Genomic DNA, 15,757 nt, shown 5'->3' on the forward strand with positions numbered 1-15,757 from the left:
ACAGAATACGTTATGAATTTTCTGATCCAGACTCTGGCTTTGTTTTCAGGGTTTTTTTTCATCTTGTCTTCCTTCTTTTGCTGGTTTAAAGATCTCCACAGGCAAGAGAGACTCTGACAGGGTGAGTACAGCGTTACCAAATGTACAAAATATGATCCTTACAGTACTTGTTCTTGAAAATTAAGAAGGTAAAATGAGTTTCAGCAGATAGTGTCGCTCTAGACCGGTCCATGCACCAGTCCTGGTGGCTCAGAGCTAAGCCCTGTCCCTTCTTTCAAGAACTGAAAAAGGAGTTGGGCTGAGCTCCCATTTTTTCCACCAACCCTTCTATTTTTTCTCTTTTTCCTTCCCCGTCTGCCCCTTTTCTCCCTGCCATTTTTAAAGCAGTGATATGAGCAGTTAAGTAAGGGTGCTTCCCCAGATCAGCTGTTTCTGCTGGGAACAACAGGCAGTGCTTCATTAGCGCACCTCACCAGCAGGCTCTGAAAGTGGTGGGACCTTTAGCTGCCCTCCAAGTGCTGGTCCCTGAGGAAAGCTGTAGGTGCTTGGAGGCAGATTGCCGCTCCAGTTGAAGTAGCACTCCAGAACTGCAAGTGTGGCATGAATCAGGAACCTTCCTTTTTCAGTTCCTCTTCCTTTTGAACAGGATGGTAAACTGTTTGTAACTAACACCAGTTAGGTAGCTGTTGAGCAGAAAGACATGGAGGACAGAAAGTATTTGGTGGTGAGAGGAAGGGGTGATTGCTTATTCTCCCCCTCACCTCCTACCTGAGGGAAGATTCCTCAGCTAGTAATTATTAAAGGATACTATTTCGATGCTCTTTTGGTTCAATTTGAGTTGCAGTTGGGCAAACATGGACAGCATCAGCCATGTAGTACTGAGCTCTACAGTCCTCTCTTCAATTTACCCCAACTCATCAGTCCTCCCATGACCACCACATCAGTCACTGCTCTCCTCATGTCCTGATTACCCAGCACTGACTGACTTACTTTGCCTGACATATTCCCAGAACTGTTTTTCTGGCATGGAAATGTAAAATAGAGAATTTTCACTTTTAGTTTCACACTAGAAGCTACTGAAGACAGTTTTTAAAGGAAGTATTGAATGTAAACCATAAAGGCTGCTGTGTTGTGTATGTTGTAAGTAAAGAATGCATTTGAGCAGTGCCCTGTAGAATATATTTTCTATTCCAATGGTATGAAATGAAAAATCAAATTATAGGAATGTGGTGGTAAGGAAGGTCTGCTTGTGTGATTATTTCAGTATTAGAGCGAATGCCATTCAACTGGGGCCACACAGTCAACACCTATCAGTATATCATTGTTTGTTTTCAGGTTACATTTTTAAACCACTCCAGACTAACGCTATTTTGAAACAGAAAAAGATATTCCTGAAAAGTACAGCTTTTCCAATCAGTAGTTCTGATGTCATCTTGGAATCTGAAACTCTCAAATAGCAGCAGACAGCCCCAAAACTTTGTTTTACTACTAGGCAGAAACAAACCACAAATAAATAATGATCACTTGGAACTTTCTACTGTATTTTCAAATGAAAGGTCCTCGTTTGATCTGAATAGGTGACTTAGGGAGAGACGAAATAGTTGTTTCATGGCACAATTTACTTTAAATAGATTATTCTTTATTGAATTGACCAGTGTCCCATGAGTATAAATGAACAATTCATGTTCTTATCTCATTTGAAATTAATACTAAACCAGATAATATTTTTCAAAGTGACACATCTTACTCTGAGGAGCTGGTGCATACTTACACTCAATTGTACCCTTAGGTGGAACTAGAGCCATATTTATTTTCTCATTTAGTGGTTATCCTTCTCCTAGCAGCTCTCTGCAGGATCAGTGTCTCCAAGTTTTATTATAGCTTTTCCTTTTTTTTTCATTTGTGCATCCTTAAAAGAAGTGTGCATGCTGACTGGTGTCAAGAGGAAGACAAATTAACTTGAGCTGCTATAGGGAACTAGAAAATGAAGTGTTCCATAACTGACAAACAGCTTGAGATGACTGGACAAGTTCCCTCTTTATTCATCTAAAATGTGCCAGTTGTTTAGCAGAACATCCCTGATAATGCGAGTGAATTGCAGGGTAAAACCCAGTTGGATGTCATCATGTGCAGTACTTAAATGAGAACACTGAGGGATTTTGTGCTTCCAAGGAAAAGAATTGTCATTGTTGTCTTCTGTTTTGTGTTACTTGAAGTTCCCCAAGAAAGTTTCCTCTTAGGAGGAATAATGGAGTTTATGGTAAGAATGGTTTATGACTGCTCTTTTTTGTTTGAAAGCTTTTGTACTTCTCAAAAAATGTTTGTTCACCATTTGCTCACTAATTGACCAGACTTAGGAGGCATTAAAGAAACCACAGTAATTATACCACATGGTATATAATACCACAGCATTTACAGCTTCCAAGGCCCTTACTCCAGCCCATCTACTGTGAGATATGGACAGAAGCAAATGAAAACAGAATGGAAAAACTTGCAAGAAGGGAAAGTAGAAGAAAAACAACCCCAAAACTGTATTTTCACTTTTTCCTTTGATATAGAAATAAAGAAATGTCCCACTGCCATTTCTTAATGAGGCAAGGCTTTATGCCCTAAGAAAGGAGAACAAAGATACATGGAAAAAATCACTCTGAACTAGCAGAAGCGTTGATAGGTGTAACCTGGGTCCAGTCCTGCCCTTGATGTGAAGTTGCTGTGGAAGATCAGTGCTGAGATGACACCAGTGGAGCAGGATTGCTCCAGACAAGGTTAACACAGCATTTTCCAGGACTTTCCTCTGACCTCTTTTCTCTTAAGCTTCTGGAGTTGTTTCCTCTGTTGTCTGGTAGTCACTGCTGGTTACTTTTGGAAATTGACATTCTGAAGGTAGGATTGCTCTTTCTTCTGTACCAAAGCTCCATTGCCCTTGATGTCTTTGCTTTAAAATTTTGCAGGGTCACTGTGATGTGATTGCACTGGGGAGGAAAGCACCCAGATAATCTGCAGGCTTGTTTGGTGCATAAACCCGAGTTCTGTCAAGTGATATTGTTAAAAATTGCGGTTTCTGTATTTAAGTCTGGCATGTGCAGGTTCTGTTTTCTTAATTTCTCAATGGAACATGTGACCTCTGATATCACTGTAATTTCCTCTAATGTGCATTGGTTCAGGATTTCAGACCCTGCCACTAAGGAATAATATCTGATATAGGACAAGTATAAAGGGAACTTTTAAATAGTTCCTAAGAGTGTAATTATAGAAATAGCGTCAGGGACAACCAAGGGGCTTCAAAACCAGAATTTCCCAAAGAGAAGCAAAGTGCTAGCTTTGGCATTTGAGGTTGAGAGAACACTCCTTGTCCCATTTACCAGCAAAAAGACCAAAGTTAAATATGTCACAAAGTTCACTTAAATCCAAACTAGTAACACTATGAAACCTCAAGTAGGCATATACAGTCTGTATCACAGCTGGTGCAGCTGAGCCCCTGCTGGCAGCATGTAGTGACAGGGAACAGGTGAAGAAACACCTTTAGACTCCTGCAGTGCATGGGGATGCTTTGAGGCATTGCCGATGAGAGCCAAGGCTGTATCTGCTCACAATTCATCCTCCGTAAGGAACTGTGCTGGGTCTGCTGGGACTTGGCCCATAGGCTGACTGGATTCATTGGGCTCTACCAAAATGCCCGTGACTAATCTCTCCTACCCAAAGGGACCATGCTGGAGTGTGCAGCTTACTCTGGGGCAGCTCTAAGTTTTCAGGCCAAACAGGAGGGGTTTTAGGAGGTCCTTGCTGCTTTCCTCTGTGCTGTTCTCTTAGGTCACTGCTGTGGTGCAGCCTCTCAGGAAAGCCAGCCTGCTTTGCTGAATAGTCAAGAAATCAGGCCATAAGGCATTTCTGCTCTGTTGGCAGCACTCTTTCAGGCGGCCATGCTTCAAACTACACAGTTTGGGCTTTCTGTTGTGCATAGGTAATGTCCTTGGAGCCATAAACTTAGCTGTAAATTTAATTTTTCAGTTCTCTGCTGTGTACTTGGCCTTTTGCTAGTGGGAGAGGGAAGAAGAAACAAAACACATGTAGAGTGGGATGCAGACAGATGATTGCATGTTCAGTTGTAGCTGTGTGTTGAACTTCTGCTAATGAGGGAGACCAGGTGCCAAGTTGTTTTGAGCCAGAATATCATACTACTGCCTGTGCTTTCAAGCTCAACCTGTACTTTTGGGTTATCCTGTCTGTCAGTTCCCAAGTGTGTTATGGGAATTTGCTTCAGAAGTCCTTCAGAAGCTCTTTGTATCTGTCTGGCTTTGGGAACAATAGGCTATTCCCATACCCTTTTGAGGTAGAGGTCCTGCTTTATCTTGTGAGTGCAGTCTCCTGATAACTGGCTCAGTTTCAGCAGTTGATGAAACCAGGTTTTGATGAAACAGCAATATAGAGCGTTTTATTTCTAAATCAGCGGTGTATACTCTCAAACCCAGGTGAACTGTGACTAAATGTTGGTTTCTGTCAGGTTTAGCATTGTCTATGTGCAATGAGTTGGTAACTCCAGGTCTGCAAGATGAAAGTTCCTGCTGGAAGCCATCATGAAGTAGTCAGATTGTCAACAAGGATTGCAGCTGTTCCCTGATGGCTAATGGGTGATTCTTTTGGACCAGGGCCAGTGGTGGGCAGAGTGATGTGTGCAGTCTTGCTTGGATGTGTCACATGTGTCTGCTCCTCACATGCAGGCAAAATGTAGGACTTCACAGCAGGGCTGAGATTTTTTCACTAAGGAAACAGGGAATGCTAGTCTCCAAGGCTGTTATCTGGGTGCTTTTCATGGACTCTGCAATTCTCTGTCACTTTTTAAACTACTGCTCTCTGAAATCATAGTGGCAAATTCTCCTAATTCATAGTAATTGCACAGATAATTTAATGATAATGTGGTATGCAGCGTATATACATATTCATATACTGAGCCTCCCTTTCTCCTGTTTATTTTTAGGAGAATATAATTGTCAATAAATATAAATTAAAACCACATGATCTGATCTTGTGCATGATCTGATCTTGCTCACCTTACTTGGATGTAGTTCAAGTCTGTATGGGATTGCTGGCACTTGTAGCTTAGCAGAGAGTAAAATCTCATTTGTTATACAGCAGAGAATCTGATTCTATATTATAATCACCCAGCAACTATGCACAGACTCCCATCTGTGGCTATATTTGGCATCCAGTTATTCCTGATGTGAAATATACCACCCATGGGAAGAATGCAAGAAATGGACTAAAGTTCCCGAAGACTGGGACTTGCTTTCCCTTTAAAAAAAAGTAAAAGGGCGTGAGCATTGGATAGGAGATTCAGAATGTAAAGGAGAAATTTACTAAGCAGCAGTAACAGCTTGAAATTTTATGGCTTGTTTCAGATGAAAGATTGCTCTTACCAATGAATATTGTGTGGCTTGAAAATCTGTGATGTTCTGGTAGATCATGATTTCTAAGGTGTAGATTTGTTTAGCTTTATTTGCATGTACATATATGTATCCATGTATATATATGTACACAAATGCTGATGGGGAGTTGGAATGCAAAATATTACTCAGATTCAAGTGTGATCTTTAAAAACAGTCAATTTTTTCTACTGAAATAACCAAGTATGTAAAAATTCTTCATCAAATATTCAGTTGAATACTGACTCGTGAATAGCTGAAGACAAGTTGCTTAATAATAAATATGTTTTGACTTTGCCATCATAGCAATGCTCATGTATTGAGAAAAGGTACTTGAAGCCTAGGCATGCCATTGACAAAGTATAGCAAACACTGCTCTAGAAAAACAGGTAGGTAGATTTTACTGGACAAAGGGTGTTGAAAATACCCTTTGGAAAGATAGCATGTATTGTTTCTCTCTTGGTTGACCTGCTAAGTCCATATGCTTTGATAGGGTCAAAGAGAAACTGTGTCCCAAGCTTATTGTATGAAAAAGCTACAAACTAAAAAATCAGGTTTTATGTGAAAGTAAGTATTGGAAGCCACAATCCTCACTCTAACTTTTATTAAAACTTCCTTTTTGGTTCCTGAAAACATATTAAGGTTATTAGAAAAATATATAATGTTATGAAGGGACTTCTGCACAGATAGAGTTCTCATTTGACAAATATATCTAATGATATAAATATATATAAAATAATACATATGCAGTGCAGAACTCTTTTTCAGGACTCTTGTAATGTCTATGTTATTAGAGCAGGGAGGACAAGTAACTTTGAGAGCAGGGTTTGTCAGTTCAGCAGTTTTACTCAAGCTAAGAAATACATAGGCATTTCTGTGCAAAAGTACGTTTTCTTAAGAGTGGCTTTTATATATGTGGCTGTCCTCTGAAAGGATAGCCTGTGGCTAAACCCAAGGGTGATAGCTGTAAATGTAATGTCTCATGCACATAACTGTGTAGAGGGTTTTGGCCCAGAATTTGTTGAGTTTGGGAGGGGGTTCACACTTTTCAGACAAGATGGAGCAGTGTAAAAGCTCTTCATTTTCCACATAGACATGACTGAGCGTGGGAATCTGCCAGGACACTTCTGATCATCAGATTTTGTTCACATCTAGGATGAAGGACGAAATAGATTCCCTGTTTTATCTGGTATGATTCTCCCACCCCTAAGGAATGTGTTAATATTTCATCATTTTGAAGAAATGTAGTGGGCAACATTAAATATTTACATCTCTCCGAAGTCCCACAGATGCCACCAGGATACCTAGCTCTACATCACACATGCTCTAATTCACCCCAAACACCCACTGTTTACTAATCTGCAGCCCCCGTCTGTGCCGATAATGAGAAAGAGGAAATGGAAACAGCAGGGATTATATGCTACTGAGAAGTCCCAGTTTCTGGTTGTAATTCTTTCAACAAACTCTTGCCGACTGTGCTCCTGCTTTGAAGTTTGAACACCTCTGTATTAGTGCTTGACTCTGGTGATTTGGCTGACAGATCTGGTCTTGGTTGGTTTATTTGTAGTTGCATGTTCACAGTTCCACAGGATGCTTTACTCTTGCACTCGCCTGTGTTGTGCCTGCTCAAAGTTGAGGCAGTGCAGATTGTTTTGCCCGAGCACTGAGATTTGCTGGTGACAGGTACCAGATAGAAAACAGTCCCCACATATCCACTATTCTCTGTGTGTGTGTGTCCAGTCATAGCCATATTGGTGAATGGGGTGATTTTCTGTACAGTGAATAAACCGGGCACGTTTTTATAAGGTAAAAGCTATGTATGGGTTTTGAATGCTGGGTTTTGTCATGCTCTGTTAGTCTGGATCATTGTGTCCAGTGTACTGAGATGTGTAGATAGTGCAAGGTTCTAACTGAAACCAAAAACCTCAGAGGCTTTGATTGCATTCTTATCCCCATAGCACAGGACAAGCAAATAATTTGTGTCAATAGTTTTACAGCAGTGTCTATTAACATCCCTAACAGTAGCTTATCTGTCAGGCCACTGTGCAACTTGTTACTGCTGCTGGGGTGGTCCTTTATTCATAAATCAAACACTGTTTGATCTCATGGCAAGTGAGGGGAAGTCAGTCTGGGGTTTTAAAAACAACTTGTGCCATCTGCAGGGTTACTAACATGTCTCCTTTAAGTTCCCAGGTGTACATAAAGGAGAGCTTCAGGTATTCTTTCCAGTCAAAAGCTAAAGACGTGGTTTTGTCTTTTGTATGTATATGTATGTGTGTGTGTATATATATATACATATATGTATATGCATATCTATATAAAAATAAAAGGTGAGACATAGCATTAGTTGCAAGTGGTTGGCTTGGACAAGGTTACTGCCAAAAAACCCTGTTGAAGCTTTGCTCCTCGAAAGGTGCCAGCCACCAGATTCCTCATCTGTGACAATGATGGAGAAATAAGTGGTTTGTTTACAGAGGACAGAATTCATCAAGCTTCAGAAGTTTCCCTTCTTGTCCTAGCACTCCACAGTCAGAATTGACAGATGCTCTGGTGTCAGTGGTGACTCAGCAAACCCCGCTGTGCGAGACCTCTATGGATACAGTGGGTCCCCCGGTGTCACACAGCTGCCTTTGCTGTCCCTGCAGTGCCTCTCCATGGTCCCACTGAAGGGCATGCCGAGGTGCTGCTGCACTCTGAACTTGGCTGGAGCAACGCCCTGGGAGGCTGCTTTCCTTGGGCATAGATGAAAAGTGGCTGGGAGGCTGCTCTGAGTTACCTGCTGGGTGAGCAAATTCCTCCCATCTTGAACGACCCCAAATATCTGGGGGGATATAAAAGCACATTTGCCTCACCAGCAACTCCAAGCACAGCTCTGGCACAGTCCATTATGTGTGACTAGATCCTCACAGTGAGGTTGACACATTAAAAGTGACTTTGTAAACGTAGCCCCTTCTTAAAATGGAAAGAAATAACCCATCGCTTGTGAGAGATCCAGGCTGTCTGAAAGCTCCTGGGGGAGCAGCTGGGGGAGGACAAAGAGGCAGTGTGCTGAGAGCAAGCATGGCCACTTCCTGAACTCTTCAACTTCCCCTCAGCGCCTCTGAAGCTCGGGGTCCGGCGTATCATGTCTCTGCACGCTTACTGAGGGGAAAATGCTTAAGCTGCATGAGCCTCACAGTGCTGTCAAGTGTCTTCCATTGTAAATAATACCTTGGCCATTTGGCCCAAAACCTTCAGTGGGGGCTGAGCAGGTGCATCTGCAGCCATGTGTTTGCACATGCTTTCCTACTACAGCTGCAGGAGCTCAGAGGTGCATGCACAAGGAGGGGGTGTGTATGAGTCTCATGAAAAGCATCCATTCTATGGGCTAGTTTGTTGGCACTTTTTAAAATCATGCATGTATTTCCTTTTACGTGGGTGTCCTTTGCATGTTTACGCATAAAATGCTGGCATCTTTTATTAGCTGGGGGTAATTTGTTTAATACTTAGCTGCTGCTCTGTAAATCTTGTTGCTGCCTCTTTGCCAGAGGTCACTACTCTCACATCTCTGTGGATAGGAGAGATTCACAAAACCAGTGTTACTCCATTTTCCAATGATTTTAACCCACTAATAAAAATCATTGGAGCTAGTTTGACTCATTTGATAGTAATGAACTAGTGAGTGGTGGTAAGAAGCCTTGAGGCAGCAGATGGGAATGTAATCCCTGGCTGGTGGTCACCAGGAGGCTGCTCACAACATTGATGTCTTCATCTGGCACAATTTAATTTTAAAGATGACATTTTAGGGGAAACCTCTTAATTTATGTAGAAATTGCATCGAATGCATCCATCCATGGTTAAAGAAGCAGCAAGCATTGGCTTGCTCTGGGTCTCTCACTGTAGCCGTGGTTTTGTGTGACAGCCTGGATAGTGACAGTGCCAGATTCCTGCTAGCACGTGTCTGATTTTGCCTGACAGTGAGAAAAAGGGGGGGGGAAAAAGCCTGATCAGCTCTTGACCACTAGATCAGCTCCTCAGTGTGGTCCATGGCACAGGCTTTGGAACCACTGTGCCAACACACTTGAGGCAGCTGTGGAGTGCAGTGGGAGAACTGAATGGTGGTGGCAGGACAGCCACGAATGAGTGTTGCTGCTGAAAGCTTTGCATCCCAAATTTGCAGCATCACTGTGTGTTCACTCTTTTCTGTCTTCAAGGTTTTCATGTTCACACTTAGGTGCAGCTAAAGCAAATCTGTGCCCCAGCACAGATGTTTTCAGTCAGTCTGTAAGGGAACTCCTCGGAGTTTGCAGCCCACCGCTTTCATCCAGGCCTTGCCAGGCTGATCAGTCCCCCAGGCACTGTCTGTTATTTCAGCTCTCACTAAATATAGGAATGTGACATTCATCTTCACCCCCTCCATTAGGTTGATTGAAGAGTGTTTTAACATTTTCCACAAGGAGTATCTTCCAGCAGAGCAGCATTTCCTTGCTGACTCTGGTATGACCTTTCTGCCTCTATTCTGACGTGGTGATCTTCAAACTTTACCTCCAGGCCGTGTTGCTATTTCTGCTGGTGGTGCATTTAGGATTAGACTACCTTTCCAAAATTCATGCGTCTTTAAAAAAATAAAATTCTGATAAAGCACCACCTATTGACTAGTCCTGTAAGTATACTGTTCTAATTCAGGACTTTACTATCCTTCCTTTTGTAACATATGTTCAGGCCTGTTCACCCAGTGCTAGGTAAAAATATGTGGATGCACTCTGCTACAACTGAGAAAATCTCTGCACTTCTGAAGACATAAACTACTTTTCATAGGACTCAAACTTCTGTTTGCCATATTCAAATGAAAGTATTTCTGAAATTGCTGATAACTGCATCTGTTTGAATTCATCAATTCATTACCACTCTGAACATTTGCTAAACAAATATCCTTGAACTGAAATTTCCCACGCCTGTAGTGTAATTGCATTCTCCACTACTGCATTTGTTTCCCCTTTAAAAGAAGTGGGGGAGGGACACTGAGCATACTGTGACAGAATCACATTCATTATTTGGTATTAATATAAAGAAATAGTACAAAAAGGTCCATTGACTCATGGAGTGACTCAGAAAACAGTCAAGGAGGGCTTTCTGGGTATGCAGAAATGTCAGTCGTTCAACATGAGATCAGAAATTTCTTTAACATGCTGTGAGGGACAGTTAGTTGTTTCATCTGATTTTAAAACATAAGCAAAGCGAGTCTAGCAAGGTGCGGTGAGGAAGTGTGGTGTCACATGCTCCTCTACAGGAAACCAGACTGAAGCTGCTGGGGAAGTTCAGAACTGGGTGACCTCCAGCGGATTCAAATAGCGCAGGTTAGTTCTCTTAAAACATCTCTTTAACCATCCTACTGGGGTGTTCTGCACGTGTATTTTCACTGATTGTTGGCAGCAGTGGATAAGGAGTGGTCTATATGGCATTGTGGTAGCAGGGAGTTAATAGCATGGGCTTTCAGAGCAGAACTCTACGGGGCAAAAACGGGAAGCTCATCTGTGAGTTAGCATGGTTTGTGAGAAGCTTGGAGCCTGCCTTGCTGTACAACAGCAGTGTGGACCTGAGTCACATTAGAAGCGTGAATGAAATCTCCGTCTTGTTAAGACTTCCATAAAATGAGTTAAAGGTCTGGATTTTTAATAGAAGTGTTCAGTGTTAATAAATACTGGAAAGCACTTTTCCAAGCACGGGTTAAAATCATTGAGTATAGTGAAAACTTCACTTTGTTTTGGCTGTTGTAGTTCTTCTCTTTGGTTTTACTGGCGTAGTTTCTTGTAAAAGTTTTTTTCTCTTTCCTGGTGATTTCTGTTGAGAAACTTCATCACAGCTTTTCTGTGCTGGAGGATTTTGACTTGGGAGCACATTGTATGAGGAATGAAATGACGCTAGGTTGGTGCTGTAGAATTTGGGATCCCTTAGAGGGACACTCTTTGATAGGATGTATGTTTTGTACTCCTGCACAAAAATATGTTACTTTTAAATTACTAGGAAATTGTGATTAATTACAAATCTTAAATGCAAAGTTAGAGCAAAAATTACAAAGAAAATAACATTTGGTATGATAAAATGTAGAATGTAGTAGTAACTCTGCAGAGAATCTGAACTAAAACTAAATCCTGGCATGGGCTCCGCGTGGTGCTAGGAGAGTGGGGAGAAGCGGAGGTGACACCCCACAGTTGACTCCAGCAATGGTAGTTGCAGGCCAAGGTGCTCACTCTGCACAAAGAGCCCTCCTACTTGCCCAGGGTCACAGCTCATGAGGCAGAGGGGCTTGGACAGGGATAGTGACAGCAATCTGGCACAAAATGCACCTGCTGGGGATGACACTGTTGTAACAAGGCCGTGCCAGACATTAAAATCAGAGATTTGAGTGTCAGGCAAGTATTCCTAAAGCTGCCCATACTTCTTCCTAAATATCTTTTAAAATATTTCCCTGATCACGTAGAAAACCAGACTAAGTTGCACAGCTCTTTCACCTTCCCCATGCCACCTAGTGCATTCATCCTGCTCTCAGTGTGGAAACATCTGCATAAGATGAACGCCGTGGCTCATGGTGGACCAGGCTGCTGCCGCCTCCTGCAGTGGAGGTGGATGCTGCATCTGGCCCTGCTGCAGGGCATGAAGGGTCTTGGCAAGCTGGGAATAGCAGGGCCCTGTTTCTGGGCAGTTAAACAGCTCTGTGGTTTAGCTTTGCAGAGCTTTGCTCTCATATTTCGAGCTTTGGGGTTTTATATGCAGAGAAGGCTTTGGCCTTAGCTGGGCTCCTCTGCTTCTGTAAAACCAGCAAGTTTTCAGAGAGCCAAAGTTCTGTCCCAGATCAGCCTTTCTGATGTATTAGGGTTTATAGCCTTTGCTGGAGCACTGTTTAACTAGGAATGTGATTTAAAAGCAATTTAGTAAAATCCCACTGCAGACATTTTCATTTCAGCCTAATCCTGTCTTATAGTGGCTCATCTCAAATAGATTAGGAGTTGTTTTAAGCTAAATATAATGGCTCGTAAATAATGTATTTGAGCCTCCATGCAGTGGCTTGTGCTAGGTATTTGAAATTGAATTAAGAAATAAACTGATACACTTTTCTAAATAAATAAACCCTAACACTTCTACTCTGCTACCAGGAGTGAACATAGGCAGCCAGGATTGAAAGAGCAGGAGAGTTGTTGAAGAGGGGGGATTTCTGAATGGGTCCTTTCCAGCAGCTTGTATTATGAAAGCCAGGGAAAGAATGTTTCTTCCTCTAACAAATTGAAAAGGAAATCTGCAAAAAGAGGAAAGGGAATAAAGAGTACAGACTAAACAAAATGAATTAAATATGCATTGGAATGAGAGAGAAGGAAACCAAAAAAAGAAAATAATAAAAAATGGAACCAGATGGGGACAAATTCTGTGCTCAGGAAAAGAAGGCTACTCTTCTGCTGCACTTCAGAAGGGTGAGAGAGTGTGCACATGTGTTTATGCATATATCATCTATGGAAGAAAATTTCTTTATTCTGTGGGATTTCTTTTTTAATTGTTTGCTTGTCCATTTCCCTTCAGCAGTGTTAATATAGAAGTTTATTGATTTAAGGGAGCTTCAAAGTTAGATGAAAGCATCATTAAAGAATCTTTGATTCTGCAAATAAATAGAATAAACCACTCAATTGCACCTTAATCAGTGGCTGGTTTGACTCCCCAAAAACTACTTGTCTGCATTGCACCGTTGAACTTGTGTCCAGTGTGCACTTAGGTCCATAGCACAGGGTTATTCTACTCTCTGCAAGGGAAAAAGTAGGAGTTAAGGTGTGCAACACCAGCTAATGCAAACCTGAACTGCATAGGCCAGCTTCAGAGAGTTTATAGCAGAATCCCATTGTGGGTTTCATTTCACCACATAGTGTATTCAGAGGTTTCATGGCTGTGAGGAACTGGAGTTCAGAGACTGATTTCTAAATAAAAGTAAATCTGTAAAATGCTGAATGGCTACTGTTATTACATTTTATTTTAAAGTCATGGGATTTTAAAATATTTTATTTTGTTATTCTGATACTAAATACATGAAATGGACAAGTTTCTTTACCTGGGATATTATTTGCAGCACATCTGTCACATCTTCCAGGCTATTCCCTCTCCATTTCTTCCCCTCACACATTTCTTTCAGCTTTTGCATGCATTTTTCTCTAGCCTAAGCTATAGAAACCTCCTTATGACAAAGCTAGTTGTTGAACCATGCCTCTTAAGAGGAACAGCCATTGTAGTGGATAGCTCTGTTCAGTCTTACCATCACATCCCTGGCTTTTTATGCTTTTCTGTTTCCTTCCACCATTTATATTGTCTTTTACTATGTATGGTACGCTGAAGCTGGAGGAATTATCTTAAATTTGTTTGAGAACAAACTGGGTCCTTTAGCCTCAGGGAGTGGTATGGAGAGCCCAGCCAGAGTGTTTTCCTGTTCTGATTCCTCTTTAGAAGGAGGGGGGGCTCCTCTTTGCAGTATACTGCCACTTTCTCATGCAGAATTTGTATTTATGCAAAGAAATATATTATAGATGTGTGCTCAGGCTCTGGGATCCCCAACGGTTCGCAATTAATAATTCTTTTCCTTTCTTCCTTGCAGGATTGTGCAACCTGGGAAATGTTATTGCGATTTAATTAGCTTCAGAAAGTGTGTTCTGGACTGAATTGACCAGACCTCCTATTCTATGCAAGCATCTCCTGCTGGTGACCAGGTACAGAGCCTGTGGGGTTTGCACTGAGAGAGGGGTGGGAGTGGGTGGGAGCCATGGTGTGAGCAGCAGCACAGGGAAACCTCTCTGGTGTGTCACTCCTAGCCTGTAAGAGTCAGAAGCCATAGAGCCATCTCCTGTCTTAGCTTGCAGTGTGATAATACAGGAGTTATTATTTTCCAGGGCAGGATTAATGGCAGTGCCAGTTTATGGGCACACCAGTTTATGGTCTGATGTGGCACACCCTTCCTAATGTCAGATTTAGGCGCCTTAGGTCACATCAAATTTTATGCCAAATCCATAAGCTTTTAATATGTGCATGTGGGTTATTTTCTGTTTGGGTTTTTTTGGGGTTTTTTCCATTCCAGTAGTACAAGGCCAACAGTGAAGGAATTGAAAGCTTGGCAAGTAGGTCAGGAGACCTAAGGTATGATATGACCAGGCACTGTGAATCTGTAGTTGTCCTGACTTAGTGCAGATAACATTACACTTAGAAACTGCACAGTGAAGCTTGCAGTGTTTACAGTTGGGTACTAATGAACAGGTATAGTATGAAAAGGTTCACTGAGACTCATAGTTAATAAGAAAAAAAGAACAGTGAGTTTACATTTTAAAAAAAAAAATTAGTTTAATTATTTTATTTAATTTTTAGGGGGTTTTTTGACTTCTTCTAGACTTTATCTAGAAAAAGCCCTGAATGGTTTTGGTTCTCTGTAGACATGAGCACAAAACCATTCAGGGTTTCTTCTAGATAAAGTCTATAGCTACTCCATGTGAGTTGATGCTTTAGTGTAGTTTCAGCAGTGCACTTACTTTGGAAATGACAGTCTGGAGAAGTCTGGGTGCCAGGCTTGGGAGCTGTGAGAGGGAAAAGCTAGCCCCAGGAACAGATAAATGTCTCAGTTTGTTTGTGGATCCACAACTCTTATCAGGCACGATGGATTGCTGCTGGATGAGGGTTGGTGCAAAGACTATTATTTGGGGAGTTTTTCCACAGGACCAGAAAGGATGGTACTTCTGTGTGGTCAGTAGTTAAACATTCCTGTTTGGGTAGGAAGGGATGGCCTGTTTGAAGAAGGGAGACATGCAGATAAGGAATATGAGTGTTTTTTAAACTGACATTTATAAATTTGCAATGCAATACTGAGATAAAGATGGTGCATTGTGTCACTCTCACCCATTTCACATATGATATGGGATTATGGAAGGTCCCAGGAACAGCAGTAATGGTGACAGACAGCACAAATACCCCCTGTGAGGAAAGACTGGAGGAAATATGATTGCTTAGCCTAAAGAGGAGAAGTTCAAAGAGACACATAGCCAGTTTTTAAATAGCCATGAAGAGGAAAAGAATAAATCCTTCTATGCATCAACTGTAAATAGGATGAAAAATAGTAAATGAAATCACAGCAAATGGAGGTCTAAATGAAGTACTGGGAAAAGCTTCATTAGCTGTTAGGATAACAAGATATAATTTCCATCAGTGGAGATTTTTAGAGAAAAAATAGATTAATACTTCCAGGAATGATAAAATCCAGTGACTCAGGGGACGGGTAAATGCCCTCTTCCAGCCCTACTGTCTGTTGTTCTGTATTTCAGTCTCCTTGTTGAGTGACTTTG

General features: G+C 41.6%; 1 protein-coding gene across 6 annotated transcripts in view; it reads left to right on the forward strand.

The window, feature by feature from the left end:
- Positions 1 to 15,757, forward strand: part of WIPF1 (WAS/WASL interacting protein family member 1) — a 55,094-nt gene that overhangs the window by 6,546 nt on the left and 32,791 nt on the right. For 3 of the 6 annotated variants that reach the window (XM_085066412.1, XM_085066407.1, XM_085066411.1), the window contains exon 2: positions 14,029 to 14,140. The gene's annotated coding sequence lies outside the window, so the exon portion shown is untranslated. Of the gene's footprint in view, positions 1 to 49; positions 122 to 10,665; positions 10,757 to 14,028; positions 14,141 to 15,757 lie in introns of those variants that run through there. The other 3 variants (XM_085066413.1, XM_085066408.1, XM_085066409.1) reach the window with 2 other exon arrangements.

Source organism: Lichenostomus cassidix, chromosome 7 (assembly GCF_008360975.1).
Source record: "Lichenostomus cassidix isolate B80296 chromosome 7, HeHo_3.0, whole genome shotgun sequence".
Taxonomy (NCBI): Eukaryota; Metazoa; Chordata; class Aves; order Passeriformes; family Meliphagidae; genus Lichenostomus; species Lichenostomus cassidix.